Here is a 26,348-nt window from a genome sequence, read left to right on the forward strand (position 1 = left end):
ATACCCATGGGTGGGAATTCAGGCTATCCCCACAAAATTACAAGGCGGCGTTGTGCCGGAGGGCCTAAGTATCACCAAGTCCGGTGTGGCAGTCTTTCTATGCCCCAGATGTTAAGGAGGTTAGTAAAGCCAGCTAAGCGGACATCCAACTTGTAGGTACCTGTTGTACTTTACCCAGGTTGTGAGTGCGCTGGAGCCCCGGAGCTGGATGAAGGGCCCTCCTGACAGCCACGTCCTGAATCAATATGGCGTCCACAGGTCTCGTGGCAGAGAAATCCGTCTGCGGCACGCCCCAAGTCAGGGTCAGGTAAGGTCCAGCAGTCACACCAACAGGGTCAGAACAGAGAGGACAGTGTGGAGGGAGGCGATTGCGGTTGACGGTCCCTGCATGGAATCCCAGGCAAGTAGAGTGCAGCACCTGATAAGCGCTGAAATTCTCAGTAGGACTGCGGTGGTGGAGAGTTGTTCAACTCCTCTGAACCCTATGGGGGCTTAAAAAAATAAAGTCTTCCCCGCTCCGGACAGCACAGTCTGCCTAGGAGAGGGTGTCAGGCGTAAAGGGAGCCAAAAGCCAGGGAGAAATCCCACAGAATCTGGTATTTCAGGGCCACCTTTGCACGGAGCTCTTGACTCCTGCTACTATCCCTTAGCCCGCCCACCGGAAGTCCATCGTGGTCACTTTTAACGTTTTTTAGCGTTTTTCAATCCGCTTTGGGGCCTAAGGGGTTAATCATCCATTTGCAAGTGTGTGCAATTTTGCTTTAGGCCATCATTCAAACTGTAAAAATTTCAAAGATTTAACTGTATTTTTTCACTGTTTTGCAGTTTAAGCGCTAGTTTTTTTTTCTCTTAAAGGCACAGTAACGTTTTTGTTTAATTGCTGTTTCACCTTTATTAAAGTGTTTTCCAAGCTTGCTTGTCTCATTACTAGTCTGTTAAACATGTCTGACATAGAGGAAACTCCTTGTTTAATATGTTTGGAAGCCATTGTGGAACCCCCTCTTAGATTGTGTACCAAATGTACTGAAATTTCTATAAACTATAAAGACCATATTATGGCGCTTAAAGATTTATCTCCAGGGGATTCTCTGACTGAAAAGAGGGAGATTATGCCATCTAACTCTCCCCATGTGTCAGAACCTATAACTCCCACTCAAGTGACGCCAAGTACATCTAGCGCGTCTAATTCTTTTACTTTACAGGACATGGCGGCAGTTATGAATGCTACCCTCACAGAGGTATTCTCCAAACTGCCAGGGCTACAAGGAAAGGGAGACAGCTCTGGGGCTAGAATTAATACAGAGCTTTCTGACGCTTTATTGCCTGTGTCTGATATACCCTCACAATGCTCAGAAGCCGAGGCAGGTGAGCTTCTATCTGTGGGTGACATTTCAGACTCAGGGAAGGCGTTACTTCAGTCTGATTCTGAGATGACAGCGTTTAAATTTAAGCTTGAACACCTCCGCTTATTGCTTAGGGAGGTTTTAGCGACTCTGGATGACTGTGACCCCATTGTGGTTCCAGAGAAATTGTGTAAAATGGACAAATACTTTGCAGTACCTGTTTACACCGATGTTTTTCCAGTCCCTAAGAATTTTTAGGAAATTATTACTAAGGAATGGGATAGACCAGGTGTGCCGTTCTCTCCCCCTCCTGCTTTTAAAAAGATGTTTCCCATAGATGCCACCATATGGGACTCGTGGCAGACGGTTCCTAAGGTGGAGGGAGCAGTCTCCACCCTAGCTAAGCGTACAACTATTCCCGTCGAGGACAGTTGTGCTTTCCTAGATCCTATGGATAAAAAATTGGAGGGTCTCCTTAAGAAAAATTTTATACATCAAAGTTTTATTCTCCAGCCTCTTGCATGCATTGCCCCAGTTACTGCTGCAGCGGCTTTTTGGTTTGAGTCTCTTGAGGAGGCTCTACAGGTGGAGACCCCGTTAGACAGGATTAAAGCTCTTAAGTTAGCTAACTCCTTTATTTCTGACGCCATTTTTCATTTAGCCAAGCTAACGGCTAAGAATTCAGGTTTTGCCATTTTGGCGCGTAGGGCGCTATGGCTTAAGTCCTGGTCAGCAGACGTTACTTCAAAGTCTAAGCTTCTTAACATCCCCTTCAAGGGACAGACCCTATTTGGGCCCGGTCTGAAGGAGATCATTTCGGATATTACTGGAGGAAAAGGTCACGCCCTTCCTCAGGATAGGTCCAATAAGTTAAGGACCAAACAGAATAATTTTCGTTCCTTTCGAAACTTCAAGAGTGGCGCAACTTCAGTTTCCTCTAATGCAAAACAAGAGGGAAATTTTGCCCAGTCCAAACCAGTCTGGAGACCTAACCAGGCTTGGAATAAGGGGAAGCAGGCCAAGAAACCTGCGGCTGCCTCTAAGACAGCATGAAGGAGTAGCCCCCGATCCGGGACCGGATCTAGTGGGGGGCAGACTCTCTCTCTTTGCCCAGGCAACGTCCAGGATCCCTGGGCATTAGAGATTGTTTCCCAGGGATATCTTCTGGACTTCAAAGCTTCATCTCCAAAGGATAGATTTCATCTCTCACAATTATCTGTAAACCAGATAAAGAGAGAGGCATTCTTATGTTGTGTTCAAGACCTGCTGGTTATGGAAGTGATCCACCCAGTTCCAAAGCAGGAACAGGGGCAGGGCTTCTATTCATAGTTCATGTTTATAGTTCCCAAAAAAGAGGGAACTTTTAGACCAATCTTGGATCTCAAGATCCTAAACAAATTTCTCAGGGTCCCATCCTTCAAGAGGGAGACTATCCGAACCATCCTCCCTATGATCCAGGAGGGTCAATATATGACTACCGTGGACTTAAAGGATGCTTATCTCCACATTCCAATTCACAGAGATCATCATCAGTTCCTCAGGTTCGCCTTCTTAGACAGGCATTACCAGTTTGTGGCTCTTCCCTTCGGGTTAGCCACGGCACCAAGAATCTTTACGAAGGTTCTAGGGTCCCTTCTGGTGGTTCTAAGGCCACGGGGCATAGAGGTGGCTCCTTACCTAGACGACATTCTGATACAGGCGTCGACTTTTCCAATCGCCAAGTCCCATACGGACATTGTTCTGGCCTTTCTGAGGTCTCACGGGTGGAAGGTGAATGAAGAAAAGAGTTCTCTCTCCCCTCTCACAAGAGTTTCCTTCCTAGGAACACTGATAGATTCAGTAGAAATAAAAAAAATTCTGACAGAGGTCAGGTTATCAAAGCTTCTAACTTCCTGCCATGCTCTTCATTCCACTTCTCGGCCGTCAGTGGCTCAGTGTATGGAAGTAATCAGTCTAATGGTAGCAGCAATGGACATAGTTCCGTTTGCCCGCCTACATCTCAGACCACTGCAACTTTGCATGCTCAGTCAGTGGAATGGGGATTACACAGATTTGTCCCCTCTGCTAAATCTGGATCAAGAGACCAGGGATTTTCTTCTCTGGTAGTTCTCTCAGGTCCATCTGTCCAGGGGAATGAGTTTCCGTGGGCCAGAGTGGACTAAAGTCACGACAGATTCCAGCCTTGTGGGTTGGGGCGCAGTCTGGAACTCCCTGAAGGCTCAGGGTTCATGGACTCAGGAGGAAGCCCTCCTTCCGATAAACATTCTGGAACTGAGAGCGATATTCAATGCTCTTCAGGCTTGGCCTCAACTAGCTGCGGTCAGGTTCATCAGATTTCAGTCGGACAATATCATGACTGTAGCCTATATCAACCATCAGGGGGGGACAAGAAGCCCCCTAGCAATGTTGGAGGTTTCAAAGATAATTATATGGGCAGAGGTTCACTCTTGCCATCTCTCAGCTATCCAGATCCCAGGAGTAGAGAACTGGGAGGTGGATTTTCTAAGTCGGCAGACTTTTCATCTGGGGGAGTGGGAGCTCCATCCGGAGGTATTTGCCCAGCTGATTCAACTATGGGGCAAAACAGAAGTGGATCTGATGGCGTCTCGTCAGAACGCCAAGCTTCCCTGTTACGGGTCCAGGTCAAGGGATCCCCAGGCAGTGCTGATAGATGCTCTAGCAGTGCCCTGGTCCTTCAGCCTGGCTTATGTGTTCTCACCATTTCCTCTCCTCCCTCGTCTGATTGCCAAGATCAAGCAGGAGAGAGATTCTGTGATTTTGATAGCACCTGCGTGGCCACGCAGGACTTGGTATGCAGATCTGGTGGACATGTCATCCCTTCCACCATGGACTCTGCCGCTGAGGCAGGACCTTCTACTCCAAGGTCCATTCAAACATCCAAATCTAATTTCTCTGCAGCTGACTGCTTGGAGATTGAACGCTTGATTTTATCAAAACGTGGTTTCTCTGAGTCGGTCATTGATACCTTAATTCAGGCTCGAAAGCCTGTCACAAGGAAAATCTATCATAAGATATGGTGTAAATATCTTCATTGGTGTGAATCCAAGGGTTACTCATGGAGTAAAGTCAGGATTCCTAGGATATTATCTTTTCTCCAAGAAGGATTGGAGAAGGGTTTGTCAGCTAGATCCTTAAAGGGACAGATCAGTCTGCTCTGTCTATTCTTCTGCACAAGCGTCTGGCAGATGTTCCAGACGTTCAGGCGTTTTGTCAGGCTTTAGTTAGAATCAAGCCTGTGTTTAAACCTGTTGCTCCACCATGGAGTTTAAATTTAGTTCTTAAAGTTCTTCATGGGGTTCCGTTTGAACCTCTGCATTCCATAGATATCAAGCTTTTATCTTGGAAAGTTCTGTTTTTGGTAGCTATCTCTTCGGCTCGAAGAGTTTCAGAGTTATCTGCCTTACAGTGTGATTCCCCTTATCTGATATTCCATACAGATATGGTAGTGTTGCGTACCAAACCTGGATTTCTTCCTAAGGTGGTATCTAATAAGAATATAAATCAGGAGATTGTAGTTCCATCACTATGTCCTAATCCTTCTTCAAAGAAGGAACGTCTATTACACAATCTTGACGTGGTTCGCACTTTAAAGTTTTATTTACAAGCTACTAAGGATTTTCATCAAACATCTGCATTGTTTGTTGTCTACTCTGGACAGAGGAGAGGCCAAAAGGCTTCAGCATCTTCTCTTTCTTTTTGGCTGAGAAGCATAATCCGTTTAGTTTATGAGAGTGCTGGCCAGCAGCCTCCTGAAAGAATTACAGCTCATTCCACTAGAGCGGTAGCTTCCACATGGGCTTTTAAAAATGAGGCCTCTGTTGAACAGATTTGTAAGGCGGCGACTTGGTCTTCGCTTCATACTTTTTCTAAATTCTACAAATTTGATACTTTTGCTTCCTCGGAGGCTATTTTTGGGAGAAAGGTCTTGCAGGCAGTGGTGCCTTCCGTTTAAGTTCCTGCCTTGTCCCTCCCTTCATCCGTGTCCTAAAGCTTTGGTATTGGTATCCCACAAGTAATGGATGAACCCGTGGACTGGATACACCTTACAAGAGAAAACAAAATTTATGCTTACCTGATAAATTTCTTTCTCTTGTGGTGTATCCAGTCCATGGCCCGTCCTGTCACTTTAAGGCAGGTGTTTTTTATTTTTAAACTACGGTCACCATTGCACCCTATAGTTTCTCCTTTTTTTCTTGCTTGTCTTCGGTCGAATGACTGGGGGTGGCAGTTAGGGGAGGAGCTATATAGACAGCTCTGCTGTGGGTGTCCTCTTGCAACTTCCTGTTGGGAAGGAGAATATCCCACAAGTAATGGATGAACCCATGGACTGGATACACCACAAGAGAAAGAAATTTATCAGGTTAGCATAATTTATATATATATATATATATATATATATATATATATATATATATATATAGACACACACACATATACATACATACACTTTTGAGACCTTCCCAATCAAATACCTTGCAACAAGAAATATTATTTTTATTCATTTTAATGTGTTTTGAATAGAAATACTTGACATTCCAAGTATTTTGAAATATATATGTTTATGTTATATATAACATATATACAATATATATACAATATATATACAATATATATATAACATATGTACAATATATATTTATAGATATATCTATATCTGTATATAGTCACATAGATATAAAAGGTATAAGTGTGTGTGTATATATATATATATAAATATATATATATATATATATATATATATATATATATATATATATATATATATACACACACTCACCGGCTACTTTATTAGGTACACCTGTTCAATTGCTTGGTAACACAAATTGCTAATCAGCCAATCACATGGCAGCAACTCAATTAATTTAGGCATCTAGATGTGGTAAAGACGACATGCTGAAGTTCAAACTGAGCATAAGAATCGGGAAGAAAAGGGATTTAAGTGACTTTGAATGTGGCATGGTTGATGGTGCCAGACAGGCTGGTCTGAGTATTTAAAAAACTGCTGAAATTATGTAATCAGATTAGAAAAGAAGAAAAAGAGCATGTAAATAGGAATACAATTGATGGTAGATGACAATACTGCCTGCATTACTGAAAACCTATTTAGCTTTTATTCCATATACTTTATGATAGTAACATGTAAGGCCAAGAACTACACTAGTATAGTTGTGCATAGCTAGGTTTCTACTTTTTGCCAGAGCCCATGATCTCTTTTGTACCCACACATAATAGTGCCCATTTTCCTTTGTGATGTTGTTCTTAGTGTTTTCCCTTGCATCACTGTTTTGTATCAATGTCTCAAGGCATCTGTCCCCTTCAGACTATGGGGGTGTTGAAGTTATGAAGTTCCGTAGGCTCAGTGAACTGGTCTCAGCATATGCACAAAAGTAAAATGGGTTGATCACAAATTTACAGCATTGAAGATGGTGCTGAGCAGATTGGTAAGTGGAAAAGGAAAATAGTTGCTTATATAATATAATATATTTAAACACTAAGATCTGGGCAGTAATCATGATGCATCGTTGAATTGAAACGAAATATTGACAGGATAATTGTAATTGAATCGAATCATGAGACTAGTGAAGATGCACACCCCTACAACCAAGGTATGCAGAATACCATCTCTGAACGCACAACACATCGAACCTTGAAGCAGTTGGGCTACAACAGCAGAAGACCACACTGGGTGCCACTCCTGTCAGCTAAGAACAGGAAACTGAGGCTACAATTAGCACAGGCTCACCAAAATTGTACAATAGAAGATTGGAAAAACTGTGCCTGGTCTGATGAGTCTCGATTTCAGCTGTGACATTCAGATGGTAGGGTCAAAATTTGGTGTAAGCAACATGAAAGCATGGATCCATCCTGTCTTGTATCAACAGTTCAGGCTGATGATGGTGGTGGTGTAATGGTGTGGGGGATATTTTCTTGGCACACTTTGGGCCCCTTAGTACCAATTGAGCATTTTTTAAACCCATGGCCTACATGAGTATTGTTGCTGACCATGTCCATCCCTTTATGACTACAGTGTACCCATCTTCTGATGGCTACTTCCAGCATGATAATACACCATGTCACAAAGCTCAAATCATCTCAAACTGGTTTCTTGAACATGACAATGAGTTCACTGTACTCCAATGGTCTCTACAGTCAACAGATCTCAATCCAATCGAGCACCTTTGGCATGTGGTGGAATGGGAGATTTGCATCATGAATGTGCAGCCGACAAATCTGCAGCAACTGCGTGATGCTATCAAGTCAATATGGACCAAAATCTCTGAGGAATGTTTCAGACACCTTGTTGAAACTATGCCATGAAGAATTGAGGCATTTCTGAAGGCAAAAGGGTGTCCAACCCGATACTAGCAAGGTGTATCTAATAAAGTGGCTGGTGAGTGTGTGTGTATATATATATATATATATTTTTTTTTTTTGTTTTTTAAATAATCATTTACATATACAGTGTATATATATATATATATATATATATATATATTAAAATAAAAAGAACATTTCTTCTTTGTAAATAACATTGGACAGTAAAGTATTTATAACTTATTTCGGGTTTAGAGGTTTTGGTCTAACATGGTGTTGGGTTAGCGGGCGAGCATTAAGTGTGTCCAATAGAAGTCTATGGGGAGAAGAAGTTAGCGTGGTCATGGTAATTTTACAATGAGCGCAGTTAGCGCCTGATCAAAAAGTTATTTAGTGCTCTTCTTTTAATCTGGCTCTTAAGTTAAAAATAGTTTTTTTATTTATTACGAAAATGTTTTCTTTTTGGCAAGATTTTTATTTAAAACAGTGCAGGGTATTAATTTCCATAAGATTAAAGTGGCTGTAACCTATTTAATCTTCTTTTTAACAGCTCATACTGCAAATTGTAAAACTGCTAAGTGACAAGCTTTAAAATAGAGCCAAATGTTCCAAGCCCCACTGTACAGAACAAAAAGTTTGTGTTCCCTGCTCAAGGTTCTCGATACCGTAAATCACATTTTTTCTAAATATCATTTTTGGGACTTCTGTTTAATGTAAAAAACGATGCAAAAGATCTCAGTTAAAAAGACGGAATGCCAAAGTTTTAAGTCCCAATCACAAATATGAGATTAGTAATAGAAATTGTGTAATTGATGTAACTACTTTATCTTAGAATCACGAAAATGTGAGCATGAACTAAAAATAAACATTTAAAGAGCAAGATTGTTAAATGCTATTTCTAGATGTTGTGGTTGTGATTCTTGTTTCTAGCAGATCTTGTTAGCTGTACGAGATATCTATTAAATATATATATATATAGAAATGTCTGTCCTGCCCACTATGGAGGGCCTATACAATAGTGGAGAATATAGGTTTAAGGAATTTGGGCAATCTATTGATATATACATCTAAAATGGTGTCTTTGACCATTTCAAAATGAAAGCCACATGCGCAACATAATATAAATATTTCAAATTGTCTTGAAATACTGTCAAACATTCAAAAAGGTGAATTTTGCACATTATCAATATCTTTGTGTGTTGAATTTGATGTGTTCATTTTGTTGCCAAAATAAATTGTAAAACTCATATGGGTGATTTTCATTATTTGCTTGGATCCAATTAAAAAAAATAATTCAATATAGAAATTGTGTTATCGCTTGTATTGTGGTCAGTTAGAACTTGAAAAACACAGACCGGGAGCTTAAGAAACTCCAATAAACAGTATCAGAAAGATTGTAACTGACCCCGATATTTTTACAAGAATTTTGCTAATAAGTAAACCTTTAGAAAAAAATGTTGATTTTATATTTGCCTGTTGTAAGTATTTACATATTCCTAGACAATCATTTATCCATGAAGGAATAGCCTAATGTAACATAAACGCTAGTTACGTTTTCAAGGGATCAATCTCAAAGCAGCACTGTGCTGGAAAGTTTCCGGATTGTTTCTTTGCTAACTGTTCACTGAATCGCCAGACAGACAAAGGAATGATTCAGCAATAAGCATGTTGTTTACCACTCCTGATTCAGTGAATGCCTTAGAAACAAGCAGAGAGAAGCTTTGAATTAAATATTTATTTATTTATTTTTTTAGATGCTCAATAAACATTTTTAAACATAGCAAGTATTACCCAATTCTTTTTTAATTAAATATTGTGAAAAAATATATATTATTTTAATTGTCATGTGAGAGTCCATGCTAAAATAATTTTTCCCTTGACAACCTTAATTTTGTATTGATTGATACTGATGTTACATAATGTATGGCCTCCTTCCTAATATGTGGTGGCTGCATATCAATGTTTTAGACACACAAATAAAAATAATAATTATATTTTTCCTAAAAATGTCCAGTGGTGCAGAATTAGATTAAGATAAGGTTTCAGGTTACCTCTGTTTGCTATGGTTTTCTCCAGACAACACACCAGATGTCCCCAAAGCACTACACATTTACAATTCTGATTTTTACTGGGACTATAAATCTGTGGCACACATTATTCAGATGTTACATAACACCATTTTATGTTTTAACCCCTGTTAGATCTCTTTTCATCACATTCAAGTTCTTGTCATGTTTCAGTGCACTTGTATAATCTTGATATTGGACTCACTGGTTAAAGTTGTAAAATAAGCTAGACCCAAATCTAAGATGAACAATGCATATAGCAGTACATGAATAGCAATGGAAGGAAAATAAACTGGAGACTGGATATTTTAACATAAAATTAAAGTAAAAAATTGCTTTAAATTTCACTTTTATCAAATAGTATCAGGAAACTTGAGATTATGCAAAGAAATACACAGAGTCCACAATCTAAACTTGAAATCATACTGGTATTAACTCATTAAGTAGCTATTGCAGTTTTTCAAGTGCACGGTCCACTAAGACAGCAAGGTAATTCACAGGTATTCAAAAAGTCAGATGTTATTAAAGCAGTTTTCAATACAAATAATCCAATACACAGGCAGAGATACACATTAGTATTCAGGCACCAGGAAATAAAACCTGCCACACAATAAGCACAGTAACCAAATAGGGCCATACAAAAATATTCAAGCAGCAAAAGGGACAGTCAAGTCCCAAAAAAACTTTCATGTTTCAAATAGGGCATGTAATTTTAAACAACTTTCCAATTTATTTTTATCACCAATTTTGCATTGTTCTCTTGGTATTCATACTTGAAAGCTAAACCTAGGAGGTTCATATGCTAATTTCTTAGACCTTGAAGGCCGCCTTTAATCTAAATGCATTTTGATAGTTTTTCACCACTAGAGGGCATTAGTTCATGTGTTTCATATAGATAACATTGAGCTCATGCACGTGAATTTACCATGGAGTCAGCTCTGATTGGCTAAAATGCAAGTCTGTCAAAAGAACTGAAATAAGGGGGCAGTCTGCTGAGGCTTAGATACAAGGTAATTACAGAGGTAAAACGTGTATTATTATAACTGTGTTGGTTATGCAAACCTGGGGAATTGGTAATTAAGGGATTATCTATCTTTTAAAACAACAAAAATTCTTGTGTTGAATGTCCCTTTAAACTTGTAACCATATACAAAACAACATGCAAAGTCATATGCATATGGAATCTAGCTCTAAAGCTTTATTTGTAATAGCTAACACACTGTAATTAATTGTAAGGTTTGTGTAATAAAGCATGCACAGGGTCTCTTGTTTAGCCTTAACAGGACATACAAATTTGAACTTCACATAGATGTAACTCTGCTATTCCTTATCAGTAACCTTTTACCAGTTTAAAAAATGCATTCTTTAAATTATGTGTATTATAAATTTAATTGTGCAGCATCCAATCCCCCATACAATTCAGCCTCTGGGGACTATCTATCAAGCTCCGAATGGAGCTTGAGGCCATGTGTTTCTGGCGAGCCTGCAGGCTTGCCAGAAACAGCAGTTATGAAGCAGCGGTCTAAAGACCGATGCTCCATAACGGACAGACATCGCCAGAATTCAACCCGATCGAGTACAATCGGGTTGATTGACACCCCCTGCTGGCGGCTGATTGGCCGCGAGTCTGCAGGGGGCGGCATTGCTCTCCGCATTCAGTGATGTCTGATCGACAGGCATTTGATAAATTGGCCTCTCTGTCTTTAACTTTTGGATGCTTGGGATGATATATCAGAGACTGTAGTGCTTGAGCAATAGCTTTAGTAGGATGAATGGTGATGAGTGGAAGTCATTATTATATACATTAGGCAAACATCATTGTAATTCCCTTAGAATCAAGCTCCCTGCCACTCTTAATGATTTTAATTTAATGTTAAGCATAATTAAAACTTTTGTTTAAATTTATAAATAGTTTTTTGTTTTCTCTTGTTAGGTGTATCCAGTCCACGGATCATCCATTACTTGTGGGATATTCTCCTTCCCAACAGGAAGTTGCAAGAGGATCACCCACAGCAGAGCTGCTATATAGCTCCTCCCCTAACTGCCATATCCAGTCATTCTCTTGCAAGCTCTCAACATAGCTGGAGGTAGTAAGAGGAAAGTGGTAAAATATAGTTAAGTTTTTTCTTCAATCAAAAGTTTATTGTTTTTAAATGGTACCGGAGTTGTGCTATTTTATCTCAGGCAGCATTTAGAAGAAGAATCTGACTGCGTTTTTCTATGATCTTAGCAGAAGTAACTAAGATCCACTGCTATTCTCACATATGTCTGAGGAGTGAGGTAACTTCAGAGGGAGAATGGCGTGCAGGGTATCCTGCAATAAGGTATGTGCAGTTAAGTTTTTCTAGGGATGGAATTTGCTAGAAAATGCTGCTGATACCGGATTAATGTAAGTTAAAGCCTAAATACAGTGATTTAATAGCGACAAGTATCAGGCTTGCTATCAGAGGTATATACTCTGATTAATGTGCAATATAAAACGTTTGCTGGCATGTTTAATCGTTTTTATAAATGCTTTGGTGATAAAACTTATTGGGGCCTAGTTTTTTCCACATGGCTGGCTTTATTTTTGCCTAGAAACAGTTTCCTGAGGCTTTCCACTGTTATAGTATAAAAGTTACAGTTGGCGCAGTTAAAATTACAAACTGTGACATTCAGCTTCCTTCAGCAGTCCCCTGCATGCTATAGGACATCTCTGAAGGGCTCAAAAGGCTTCAAAAGTAGGAGCTGTGGCAGTTGTTATGACTGTTTAAAAAACATATTTTTCGTTTTGTTAATCTGTTTTTTGTATTAAGGGGTTAATCATCCATTTGCAAGTGGGTGCAATGCTCTGCTAACTTGTTACATACACTGTACAAATTTCATTTGTTTAACTGCCTTTTTTCACTGTTATTTCAAATTTTGGCAAAATTTGTTTCTCTTAAAGGCACAGTAACATTTTTTTTATATTGCTTGTTAACTTGATTTAAAGTGTTTTCCAAGCTTGCTAGTCTCATTGCTAGTCTGTATAAACATGTCTGACATAGAGGAAACTCCTTGTTCATTATGTTTAAAAGCCATGGTGGAACCCCATAGGAGAATGTGTACTAAATGTATTGATTTCACTTTAAACAATAAAGATCAGCTGTTATCTTTAAAAGAATTATCACCAGAGGATTCTGACAAGGGGGAAGTTATGCCGACTAACTCTCCCCACGTGTCGGACCCTTTGACTCCCGCTCAAGGGACTCACGCTAAAATGGCGCCAAGTACATCAAAGACGCCCATAGCGATTACTTTGCAGGACATGGCGGCAATCATAGATAATACCCTGTCAGCGGTATTAGCCAGACTGCCTGAATTCAGAGGAAAGCGCAATAGCTCTGGGGTTAGACGTAATACAGAGCGCGCAGATGTTTTAAGGCCCATGTCTGATACTGCGTCACAATATGCAGAAGCTGAGGAAGAGCTTCAGTCTGTAGGTGACGTCTCTGACTCGGGGAAACCTGATTCAGATATGTCTACTTTTAAATTTAAGCTTGAGAACCTCCGGGTGTTGCTTGGAGAGGTTTTAGCTGCTCTGAATGACTGTGACACAATTGCAGTGCCAGAGAAATTGTGTAGACTGGATAAATACTACGCGGTGCCGGTGAGTACTGATGTTTTTTCCAATACCTAAAAGGTTTGCAGAAATTATTACTAAGGAGTGGGACAAACCCGGTGTGCCGTTTTCCCCCCCTCCTATTTTTAGAAAAATGTTTCCAATAGACGCCACCACACGGGACTTATGGCAGACGGTCCCTAAGGTGGAGGGAGCAGTTTCTACTTTAGCAAAGCGTACCTCTATCCCTGTCGAGGACAGTTGTGTTTTTTCAGATCCTATCCCTGTCGAGGACAGTTGTGTTTTTTCAGATCCAATGGATAAAAAATTAGAAGGTTACCTTAAGAAAATGTTTATTCAACAAGGTTTTATCCTGCAGCCCCTTGCATGCATTGCTCCTGTCACTGCTGCTGCGGTGTTCTGGTTTGAGTCTCTGGAAGAGGCCTTTCAGACAGCTACTCCATTGACTGAAATACTTGACAAGCTTAGAACACTTAAGCTAGCTAATTCTTTTGTTTCTGATGCCATTGTTCATTTGACTAAACTAACGGCTAAGAATTCTGGATTCACCATCCAGGCGCGTAGGGCGCTATGGCTTAAATCTTGGTCAGCTGACGTGACTTCAAAGTCTAAATTACTTAACATTCCCTTCAAGGGGCAGACCCTATTCGGGCCTGGTTTGAGGGAAATTATTGCTGACATTACTGGAGGTAAGGGTCATACCCTTCCTCAGGAAAGGGCCAAATCAAGGGCCAAACAGTCTAATTTTCGTGCCTTTCGAAACTTCAAGGCAGGTGCAGCATCAACTTCCTCTGCTACAAAACAAGAGGGAACTTTTGCGCAATCCAAGCCGGCCTGGAAATCTAACCAGGCCTGGAGCAAAGGCAAGCAGGCCAGAAAGCCTGCTGCTGCCTCTAAGACAGCATGAAGGAACGGCCCCCTATCCAGCAACGGATCTAGTAGGGGGCAGACTTTCTCTCTTCGCCCAGGCGTGGGGAAGAGATGTTCAGGATCCCTGGGCGTTGGAGATCATATCTCAGGGATATCTTCTTGACTTCAAAGCTTCCCCCCCACAAGGGAGATTTCACCTTTCGAGATTATCTGTAAACCAGATAAAGAAAGAGGCATTCTTACGCTGTGTGCAAGACCTCCTAATAATGGGAGTGATCCATCCAGTTCCACAGATGGAACAAGGACAGGGATTTTATTCAAATGTGTTTGTGGTTTCCAAAAAAGAGGGAACCTTCAGACCAATTTTGGATCTAAAGCTCTTAAACAAATTCCTCAGAGTTCCATCGTTCAAAATGGAAACTATTCGGACAATCCTACCTATGATCCAGGAGGGTAAGTACATGACAAAGATCATCATCGGTTCCTAAGGTTTGCCTTTCTAGACAGGCATTACCAGTTTGTGGCTCTTCCCTTCGGGTTAGCTACAGCCCCAAGAATTTTTACAAAGGTTCTGGGGTCTCTTCTGGCGGTCCTAAGACCATGGGGCATAGCAGTGGCCCCTTATCTAGACGACATCCTGATACAGGCGTCAAACTTCCAAATTGCCAAATCTCATTCGGACATAGTGTTGGCATTTCTGAGGTCGCATGGGTGGAAAGTGAACGAGGGAAAGAGTTCTCTATCACCCCTCACAAGGGTTTCCTTCCTAGAAACTCTGATAGATTCTGTAGAAATGAAAATTTACATGACGAAGTCCAGGTTATCAAAGCTTCTAAATTCCTGCCGTGTTCTTCACTACATTCCGTGCCCTTCGGTGGCTCAGTGCATGGAAGTGATCGGCTTAATGGTAGCGGCGATGGACATAGTGCCATTTGCGCGCCTACATCTCAGACCGCTGCAATTATGCATGCTCAGTCAGTGGAATGGGGATTACACAGATTTGTCCCCTCTGCTAAATCTGGATCAAGAGACCAGAGATTCTCTTCTCTGGTGGCTATCTCGGGTCCATCTGTCCAAAGGTATGACCTTTCGCAGGCCAGATTGGACAATTGTAACAACAGATGCCAGCCTTCTAGGTTGAGGTGCAGTCTGGAATTCCCTGAAGGCTCAGGGATCATGGACTCAGGAGGAGAAACTCCTCCCAATAAATATTCTGGAGTTAAGAGCAATATTCAATGCTCTTCTAGCTTGGCCTCAGTTAGCAACCCTGAGGTTCATCAGATTTCAGTCGGACAACATCACGACTGTGGCTTACATCAACCATCAAGGGGGGACCAGGAGCTCCCTAGCGATGTTAGAAGTCTCCAAGATAATTCGCTGGGCAGAGACTCACTCTTGCCATCTATCAGCGATCTATATCCCAGGTGTAGAGAACTGGGAGGCGGATTTTCTAAGTCGTCAGACTTTTCATCCGGGGGAGTGGGAACTCCATCCGGAGGTGTTTGCTCAATTGGTTCATCGTTGGGGCACACCAGAATTGGATCTCATGGTGTCTCGCCAGAACGCCAAGCTTCCTTGTTACGGATCCAGGTCCAGGGACCCAGAAGCGACGCTGATAGATGCTCTAGCAGCACCGTGGTTCTTCAACCTGGCTTATGTGTTTCCACCGTTTCCTCTGCTCCCTCGACTGATTGCCAAAATCAAACAGGAGAGAGCATCAGTGATCTTGATCGCGCCTGCGTGGCCACGCAGGACCTGGTATGCAGACCTGGTGGACATGTCCTCCTTTCCACCTTGGCCTCTGCCTCTGAGACAAGACCTTCTACTACAAGGTCCTTTCAATCATCCAAATCTAATTTCTCTGAGACTGACTGCCTGGAGATTGAACGCTTGATTTTATCAAGGCGTGGCTTCTCCGAGTCAGTCATTGATACCTTAATACAGGCACGAAAGCCTGTAACCAGGAAAATCTACCATAAGATATGGCGCAAATATCTTCATTGGTGTGAATCCAAGAATTACTCATGGAGTAAGGTTAGGATTCCTAGGATATTGTCCTTTCTCCAAGAGGGTTTGGATAAAGTATTATCAGCTAGTTCTTTAAAGGGACAGATTTCTGCTCTGTCTATCCTTTTGCACAAGCGTCTGGCAGAGGTTCCAGACGTCCAGGCATTTTGTCAGGCTTTAGTTAGAATTAAGCCTGTGTTTAAACCTGTTGCTCCTCCATGGAGCTTAAACTTGGTTCTTAAGGTTCTTCAAGGAGTTCCGTTTGAACCCCTTCATTCCATTGATATCAAACTTTTATCTTGGAAAGTTCTGTTTTTGATGGCTATTTCCTAGGCTCATAGAGTCTCTGAGTTATCAGCTTTACAATGTGATTCTCCTTATCTGATTTTCCATACAGATAGAGTAGTTCTGCGTACAAAACCTGGGTTTTTACCTAAGGTAGTTTCCAACAAGAATATCAATCAAGAGATTGTTGTTCCATCATTGTGTCCTAATCCTTCTTCAAAGAAGGAACGTCTTTTACATAATTTGGACATAGCCCGTGCTTTAAAGTTTTACTTACAAGCGACTAAAAATTTTCGTCAAACATCTTCCCTCTTTGTTGTTTACTCTGGACAGAGGAGAGGTCAAAAGGCTTCGGCAACCTCTCTTTCTTTTTGGCTTCGGAGCGTAATACGCTTAGCCTATGAGACTGCTGGACAGCAGCCCCCTGAAAGGATTACAGCTCATTCTATTAGAGCTGTGGCTTCCACCTGGGCCTTTAAAAATGAGGCTTCTGTTGAACAGATTTGCAAAGCGGCGACTTGGTCTTCGCTTCATACCTTTTCAAAATTTTACAAATTTGATACTTTTGCTTCTTCAGAGGCTATTTTTGGGAGAAAGGTTCTACAGGCAGTGGTCCCTTCCGTTTAAGTACCTGCCTTGTCCCTCCCTTCATCCGTGTACTTTAGCTTTGGTATTGGTATCCCACAAGTAATGGATGATCTGTGGACTGGATACACCTAACAAGAGAAAACATAATTTATGCATACCTGATAAATTAATTTCTCTTGTGGTGTATCCAGTCCACGGCCCGCCCTGTCCTTTTAAGGCAGGTCTAAATTTTAAACTACAGTCACCACTGCACCCTATGGTTTCTCCTTTCTTGGCTAGTTTCGGTCGAATGACTGGATATGGCAGTTAGGGGAGGAGCTATATAGCAGCTCTGCTGTGGGTGATCCTCTTGCAACTTCCTGTTGGGAAGGAGAATATCCCACAAGTAATGGATGATCCGTGGACTGGATACACCACAAGAGAAATAAATTTATCAGGTAAGCATAAATTATGTTTTTTTGCAGTTTTTTTTTTTTTAAAGGGATACTGAATAAATGTCATAATATGAATATTTCCTTTAAAAAGGACATATAAGCACCGGGCCTTAAAGGGAAATTCCAGCCAAAATTGAAATCCACATGGATGCATTTTAGTTTTGAATAGAAAATGCTTCTAATAAAAGCTATAGCTGTTTCAAAAGTGTATTTAAGTATGCACCGTGCACCAGCATTTTAAATACAGCACGTGCTTAGACACCCTAAGGTGCTTGTACCATCTGGTAATGACTTAATTTGTTAATTGCTGTCATGATACAAGCCCCACTGGTGCTCTGAACAGCTGCAGTATATAAAATGCTGGTGCACTGAGAATATTCTAGCTATGCTTCACATGAACATGCAAAAAGAATGATAACACTAAAACAGTGATAACTTCTACTAGAAGCATTTTTGTCAATATGTGTATAAAGCAAATATGTTTCTATACAAAGATGTAATTCATCTATGTGCATTTACATTTTGACCAGAATGTCTCTTTAAGAATCTCAAACAGAATCCCTAATTTCACTTCCTGAGTACACCTTGATTAACGTTGGCAAGTTATAGGGGAGCTTGTAATAGGATACACTTGCTTAAAGGGACAGTGTTAAATGTTTTCCCCTTTAATATTTCCTAATGATCCATTTTACCCGCTGGAGTGCATTAAATTGTTTGCAGATATTTAATTTACCTTTATTTCATCATTTTTAAGTAGTTGAAATGTGCAATTATACTAAAAATGTTAAAACTGCAGTAATAACTACATAAAAGCTATGTAAATAAAAAGGCATTTGAAGAAATTTAACTCACAGTGTAGGAGAGAGAACTTTTTTCGAGTACACTGTTACATTAAACCAGTTAGACAGTATTGTAGTGTGCTGTCCATGGTGCTGAAACTTTGATTTAAACAATAAAAGCAGTCCTAGATTTACAATGCTGTAATAATAGAACAGAAGCATTCCCCATCTTCTACATAAGAAAAGGCTGAACATTTATTGTATCACTGAGATGCAAGGTGTTCCACAATTAAATTATTAGACTTACATGAATTTCTCATCTTTGTGCTTGAATTAAGTTTGAGGTGGTCAAAGTTTCCTGTTTAAATAATACATTTTTCAGACTTTGTGGGTTTATGCCCATCTTGACTATTTCAGATAGTGATATAAAAATGTCATCTTATAGGGTTTTACCATACTTAACAAATTAGCCTTTTTCAAGTATTAATACAACTGCACAGTGAAAATCAAGAAGCAAGCAAACAAGCTTAAATTAAATCTGCACTAGCTTACTCTTCACCAATGTAGTGAACTTTTAGTAAATTTAAGTGATGATTGTAAATTGATAACCATGTGTTAAAAAATAACCATCATTTGCAGTAAATAGTTAGTTGACTCTCATTAAGAGAAGCATTTTTGAAATGCAATAGAATGGAACTGAACTACTAAATGACCAATATTCCATCTGTGTTATTTCTTAGTTGGACGAGTTGCAGGCTGGCATAGTTTTCTTATGACAAATAGAGTATGAAGTAGTTGGTTTTCTTTGGATAAACTACAAAATAACACAGTATGTCCTAACAAACAAAAACAACAATTTTTGATAACCGGATTTTCGAGTGGAGTCCAAAGACTAGGTAAAATATCTTTGTGTTGGCAGTGCCAATTCCTTCCTTATAATACATATTAAACTGGCTTTTTGCCTTCTCTAAGTTGAAAAGAATAAAGATGTCTGTAGCTTGCTATTTTCTCTACTGCCAGCACTTAATTTACTGGCATTAGAATTTAACTGCTACTGTCTGGAAAGAATAGAACGTACATGCATCTGTTGTTTGTGAACGCTTGTTTCTTATGAAACATATAACTGTTTATAAGGGATTTAAGAAAATCTTTTGTGTAACGTATTCTATTGTGAAGGCTTCAAGCTAAAGATGTACTGTTACATATCAGCTTACACATACAATTTAGGATTTTTTTTAAATCAGTATCTTTAATGAAATATTAATAACGTGAAGGAGTTGCTTGTGAGAATTTCAAGGTTGAGCTTCTAATCACAGAAGAAAGAATTAGCACATATATTGCACATTCTTAAATATCTCCCTGTAAAATGCATTATACTGTATTCATACACAAAAAGCAATACTTCATGAAAGATTTGCAAAAAATAAATTTATGGCATTTAATTCTTAGCGTATTTCTTTGAGGAAACATAATGCTTTGGAATATGTTACAGTATATTGCGTAAAAGGAGACAAAAAAGATTTTTCTAAGATGGGACAGCTTAAACTGAGATTTCTTGTGACAGAAATGGATTTAGCAATGACAGTTGGAATTTATGTTTTTCCCCTCTAAAGTATATATGTATATTTCAGTCCACTGTTTCCAACACACCTGGATTTGTAAACTGATTGCTCTATCCAGCTGTGATAACTTCCTCCATAAGAGACAGAACACTTCAGTCTGTTTGCTTTATAAATGTCTTATGTAGTTTATTTTATTTTTTTCTTTTAGAAGATATTTTCATTTATTTTTATTTATCTCTAGTAGTAGGCTATTCTCTTTTATAGTTTAGTTTATAATTTTAAGATATATTACACACACACACATATATATATATATATATATATATATATATATAAAGCAATGTATTATACTATATAGTGGTTCATTTTATCTGTGGCATCATCTTGATAATACAGTGGGATCTGACTTTTCAGGAGTAGAAATGGGACATAATTTCCTGCTACAGAATTGAGGTTTATGGCACAGAGAGACCTCTAAGTACCTCATACAATCTCTGGCTGACAATTGTTTACTGATGCCTTGTTAAAGGGACATGAAACTCATTGTTTTCTTTTATGATTCAGATAGAGCATACAACTTTCCACTGAACTTCTATTATCAAATTTTGCTTCATTCTCTTGGTATCCTTTACTGAAGGAGCAGCAATGCACTACTTGGAGTTAGCTGCACACATCAGCCAATGAAATGAGAAATATATGTGCAGCCACCAATCAGCAGCTAGCTTCCAGCCCCTGAGCCTACCTAGGTATACTTTTCAACAAAGGATACAAAGAAAACTAAACAAATTAGATAATAGAAATAAATTGGGAAAAAAATGGGTTTCATGTTCCTTTATGTCTAGTTAGATGTTTTAAGATAGAATGACAGATGCATGAGAAGATTCTCAAAATCTAGTTCATCAAAATATGTATCAAGTATTTATTTTACTTGATGTAGAATACATGTTCTGTAATTTAAATATAAATGTAATTAGAATTTGGACATAGATTTTCTAGCTATAATCAGAGAGATAATTACAGAGACTAAGAAACCTCTATGTTTCAGATTAGATGATAACCTCCACACCGATAACTCCAAAAGTTGAGATCTAAGTTGAAAAGAATTGCTTGAGACAAGAGGACAAAAGCTGGAAGCTTGTGATTCAAAAGATAATCCATCAGATCTACAACTGGCAGGCCCCATTTGGTAACTTAAAGATTGAAGATCTCCTAGATGAGAGACCACTCTCCTGGATAAACAAACTAAAGGCAGAGAAAAAACACTTCCCACACTGACAAAGCGCCTTGGTTATTTCTGACAAGGACAGAATCTGGGACACTTCCCAAATCGCCAGAGGACTGAATGAGGACTTCTCCTTCTTGAGAAGGGACAGAACTTGATGAGTTGCTTGGAGATCCACATGTTTATAGGTAACCTCACCGCCAAAGATGACCTACTCCTTGTGTCCTTCGAGACCCCCAGACAGCGCCCCAGCCCAGAAGACTAATTGTAACGGAAAAAAAACCCTGTAATCCTAGAAAGGACACTGTAAAAGCTGCTGTACATTGGAGCTGATCTTAAAAGTTTGTGAAGTAGGCTCAAATAAACAAAAGTAGGACAATGATTATATGCCTATGAAATCTTGCACTAGACCTTTTCTTCATAGGAAAAGAGCTATCTTAAACATAAATATAAAGACTAGCTGTAAAAAGAGAAACAACATTCACAGTTGAATTCAACTCTAGATCCTCAGCTTGTAAAATAACCTAAATATTATGGAAAACCTAGTCTGAGTAGTGATGTCGCGAATAGTTTGCCGGCGAATAGTTCCCGTTGAACATAGCTTGTTCGCATTCGCTGTTGCGGGCGGACATATGCGATGTTCGATTCGCCCCCTATTCGTCATCATTGATTAAACTTTGACCCTGTATCTCACAGTCTGCAGACACATTTCAGCCAATCAGCAGCAAACACTCCCTCCCAGACCCTCCCAGCTCCTGGACAGCAGCCATTTTAGATTTATTCTGATCCTGCATTCTTAGTGAGAGGAGGGATAGTGTAGCTGCTGCTGATTTTATAGGGACATTGATAGCTAGGCTAGTGTATTCAGTGTCCACTACAGTCCTGAAGGACTCATCTGATCTCTGCTGTAAGGATAGCACCCCAAAAAGCCCTTTTTAGGGCTAAAACATCAGTCTTTTTTTTTTTTTTGCCTGTGTAATTTTGACTGTGAATCATCAGTCTGCTAGTGTAATCTAATTGCAGTTGCCTGCCTGCCTGCCAGCGTGTGTGCCAGGCTCACTTGCCCACAGTGCCACCACTCATATCTGTTGTAACAGTAGTGTAAATTTAAAAAAAAAACTTTTTTGACTGTGAAACATCAGTCTGCTAGTGTAATCTAATTGCAGTTGCCTGCCTGCCTGCCTGCCAGCGTTTGTGTCAGGCTCACTTGCCCACAGTGCCACCACTCATATCTGTTGTAACAGTAGTGTAAATTAAAAAAAAAACTTTTTTGACTGTTAAACATCAGTCTGCTAGTGTAATCTAATTGCAGTTGCCTGCCTGCCTGCCAGCGTGTGTGCCAGGCCCACTTGCCCACAGTGCCACCACTCATATCTGTTGTAAAAGTAGTGTAAATTAAAAAAAAAAAAACTTTTTTGACTGTTAAACATCAGTCTGCTCGTTTAATCTAATTGCAGTTGCCTGCCTGCCAGCGTGTGTGCCATGCCCACTTGCCCACAGTGCCACCACTCATATCTGTTGTAACAGTAGTGTAAAATTAAAAAAAAAAACTTTTTTGACTGTGAAACATCAGTCTGCTAGTGTAATCTAATTGCAGTTGCCTGCCTGCCAGTGTGTGTGCCAGGCCCACATGCCAACTAGTGCCACCACTCATATCTGTTGTAACAGTAGTGTCATTTTTAAAAAAAAAAAACTTTTTTGAATGTGAAACATCAGTCTGCTAGTGTAATCTAATTGCAGTTGCCTGCCTGCCATCGTGTGTGCCAGGCCCACTTGCCAACTAGTGCCACCACTCATATCTGTTGTAACAGTAGTGTAAATTTTTTTTAAAAAAAAAACACTTTTTTGACTGTGAAACATCAGTCTGCTAGTGTAATCTAATTGCAGTTGCCTGCCTGCCATCGTGTGTGCCAGGCCCACTTGCCAACTAGTGCCACCACTCATATCTGTTGTAACAGTAGTGTAAATTTTGTAAAAAAAAAAACTTTTTTGACTGTGAAACATCAGTCTGCTAGTGTAATCTAATTGCAGTTGCCTGCCTGCCAGCGTGTGTGCCAGGCCCACTTGCCAACTAGTGCCACCACTCATATCTGTTGTAACAGTAGTGTAAATTTAAAAAAAAAACTTTTTTGACTGTGAAACATCAGTCTGCTAGTTTAATCTAATCGCAGTTGCCTGCCTGCCAGCGTGTGTGCCAGGCCCACTTGCCAACTAGTGCCACCACTCATATCTGTTGTAACAGTAGTGTAAATTTTGTAAAAAAAAACTTTTTTGACTGTGAAACATCAGTCTGCTTGTGTAATCTAATTGCAGTTGCCCGCCTTCCAGCGTGTGTGCCAGGCTCACAGCGTATACTGTGCCCACTTGCCAAGTGCCACCACTCATATCTTGCTTAATAGTAGTGTAAGTGTACATTTTAAAAAAAATGACAGGCAGAGGCAGGCCACCCCGCAGGTGCCGTCGTGGTCGTGGTGCTGTGATTCTCTTTGACCCTACAATAATGACCAGTGTTCAGAGACCACGTACCATGAACGCGAAAAGTTCTGAGGAGGATCTAGTTGACTGGCTAACACAGGACACCAATCTTCTACAGCTTCCGCTCGGAATCTTGACGCACCATCCACCTCCAGCTTAGCTTTGGGCACCTCTCAAGTGACCACTCGCCCGCCTGCCACCACCACCAACACTAGCACCACAGCCACTTCACTTGATCTGTCAGAGGAGTTATTGACACATCAGTTTGAAGAAATAAGTGATGCGCAACCATCATTGACAGAGGATTTAGATAACAGGGATATGTCTCAGTCAGGCAGCATTACAGACATGGACGTACAGTGTGATGATGATGATGTTGTACCCACTGCTGCTTCCTTTGTTGATTTGTCAGATACAAGTGAAGTGGTTGATGATGACGATGCGTCCGTGGATGTCACATGGGTGCCCGCTAGAAGAGAAGAAGAAGAGGGGGAACGTTCAGACGGGGAGACAGAGAGGAGGAGGAGGCAATGAGTTGGAAGCAGGGGGAGGTCGTTGCAAGGAGTTAGTGGCACAGTCAGACAGCATGCTTCGGCACCCGGGGTCAGCCAGACAGCACGCCAATCAACGCATGCTGTTGCCACCACCAGAATGCCGTCATCGCAGAGCTCAGCAGTGTGGCTTTTTTTTGTGTGTCTGCCTCTGACAACAGTGATGCCATTTGAAACCTGTGCCAAAAGAAACTGAGTCGTGGGAAGTCCAACACCCACCTAGGTACAACTGCTTTGCAAAGGCACATGATCTCACATCACAAACGCCGATGGAATGAACACATGAGTACAAGCAGCACACAAACTCAAAGATGCCATCCTCCTCCTGGTCCAGCATCTTCATCCACATCAACCAGTGCTGTCCTCCTTGCCCCCTCTCAACCATCCGCCACTCCATCTCTCTTCTGTAGCAGTTCCTGCTCATCTGCCCACAGTCAGGTGTCTGTCAAGGACATGTTTGAGCGTAAGAAGCCAATGTCCTATAGTCGCCCCCTTGCCCGGCATCTGACAGCTGGCTTGTCTGAACTCTAGCCCACCAGCTTTTACCATACAAGCTGGTGGAGTGTGAGGCGTTCAAAACATTTTTAGCTATTAGGACACCGCAGTGGAAGGTACCCGGCCAACATTTCTATGCACAAAAGGCAATCCCCAACCTGTACTCGATTGTGCGAAAGCAAGTAATGGCATGTCTGGCACACAGCGTTGGGGCAAGGGTCCATATGACCACTGATAGCTGGTCTGCAAAACATGGTCAGGGCAGGTATATCACCTACACTGTGCATTGGGTAAACCTGCTGACAGCTGCCAAGCATGGAATGCGTGGCTCTGCAGAGGATGAGTTGGTGACACCGCCACGACTTGCAGGCAGGCCTGCTGCCACCTCCTCTACTCCTCCTACTCCATCCTCTTCCATAACCTCCTTGGCTGAGTCTTCTTCTGCTGCTGTGTCTTGCTCCACATCAACGGCACCCCCCCAGCTCCGCAGGTACTATTCCATATCCCAAATATGGCAGTGTCACGCCATCTTGGGGTTGACTTGCCTGAAATCAGAGAGTCACACTGGACCAGCACTCCCATCCACCCTGAACGCACAGGTGGATCAGTGGCTGACTCCGCACCAACTGGAGATCGGCAAAGTGGTTTCTGACAACGGAAGTAATTTGGTGGCGGCATGGAAATTGGGCAAGTTGACACATGTGCCGTGCATGGCACATGTGTGTAATCTGATCGTACAATGCTTTGTGCATAAGTACCCAGGCTTACAGGATGTCCTGAAGCAGGCCAGGAAGGTGTGTGGCCATTTGAGGTGTTCCTACACGGCCATGGCGCACTTATCCGATATCCAGCGGCGAAACAACATGCCAGTGAGGAGCTTGATTTGCGACAGCCCGACACGTTGGAATTCAACACTCCTAATGTTCGACCGACTGCTCCAACAAGAAAAAGCCGTTAACGAGTATTTGTATGAATGGGGTGCTAGGTCAGCATCTGCAGAGCTGGGAATTTTTTTGCCACGTTACTGGGCGCTCATGCGCAATGCCTGTAGGCTCATGCGTCCTTTTGAGGAGGTGACAAATCTAGTCAGTCGCACCAAAGGCACCATCAGCGACATCATACCATTTGTTTTCTTCCTGGAACGTGCCCTGTGAAGAGTGCTGGATCAGACCGTAGATGAGCGTGAAGACGAAGAGGAAGAGTTGTGGTCACCATCACCACCAGAAAAAGCCTTATCAGCATCGCTTGCTGGACCAGCGGCAACGCTGGAAGAGGATTGTGAGGAAGAGGAGTCAGAGGAATAATGTGGCTTTGAGGAGGACCTTCAGTGCAGCAGGAGGTATTGTCACTGAGAAGAGAAGTCGCCTAGGTCAAAAAAGTCTAGATTACCTCACCTTTATTAAGATGAATGAGGGATGGATCCCGAAGGGACTGACATTGGGCGATACATTTGAGTAAAAAGGCCTGATGAGATGAGCTGCCTTGGGCTAAAAATGGTCCACACGCTGCTGTATTTTATCTTCGAATGCCGGATGACTTGTGTGACTTATCCGCCACCAACTAGGGTTCAAGCCACAATGTTTTAGGGCACTTTCTGCAACAATACCTAATTTTTCAGGCATGTGTACATGGCAAATTTTTCTGGCCGCTGGTGCTGCACTGTGGCTTCAAAAACCAAACCAAAAAAAGGCACTTAACAGGGATTAAATTTATAAGAATAATAATACTTAACAC

The sequence above is a fragment of the Bombina bombina genome, chromosome 1 (genome assembly GCF_027579735.1).
Source record: "Bombina bombina isolate aBomBom1 chromosome 1, aBomBom1.pri, whole genome shotgun sequence".
Lineage (NCBI taxonomy): Eukaryota > Metazoa > Chordata > Amphibia > Anura > Bombinatoridae > Bombina > Bombina bombina.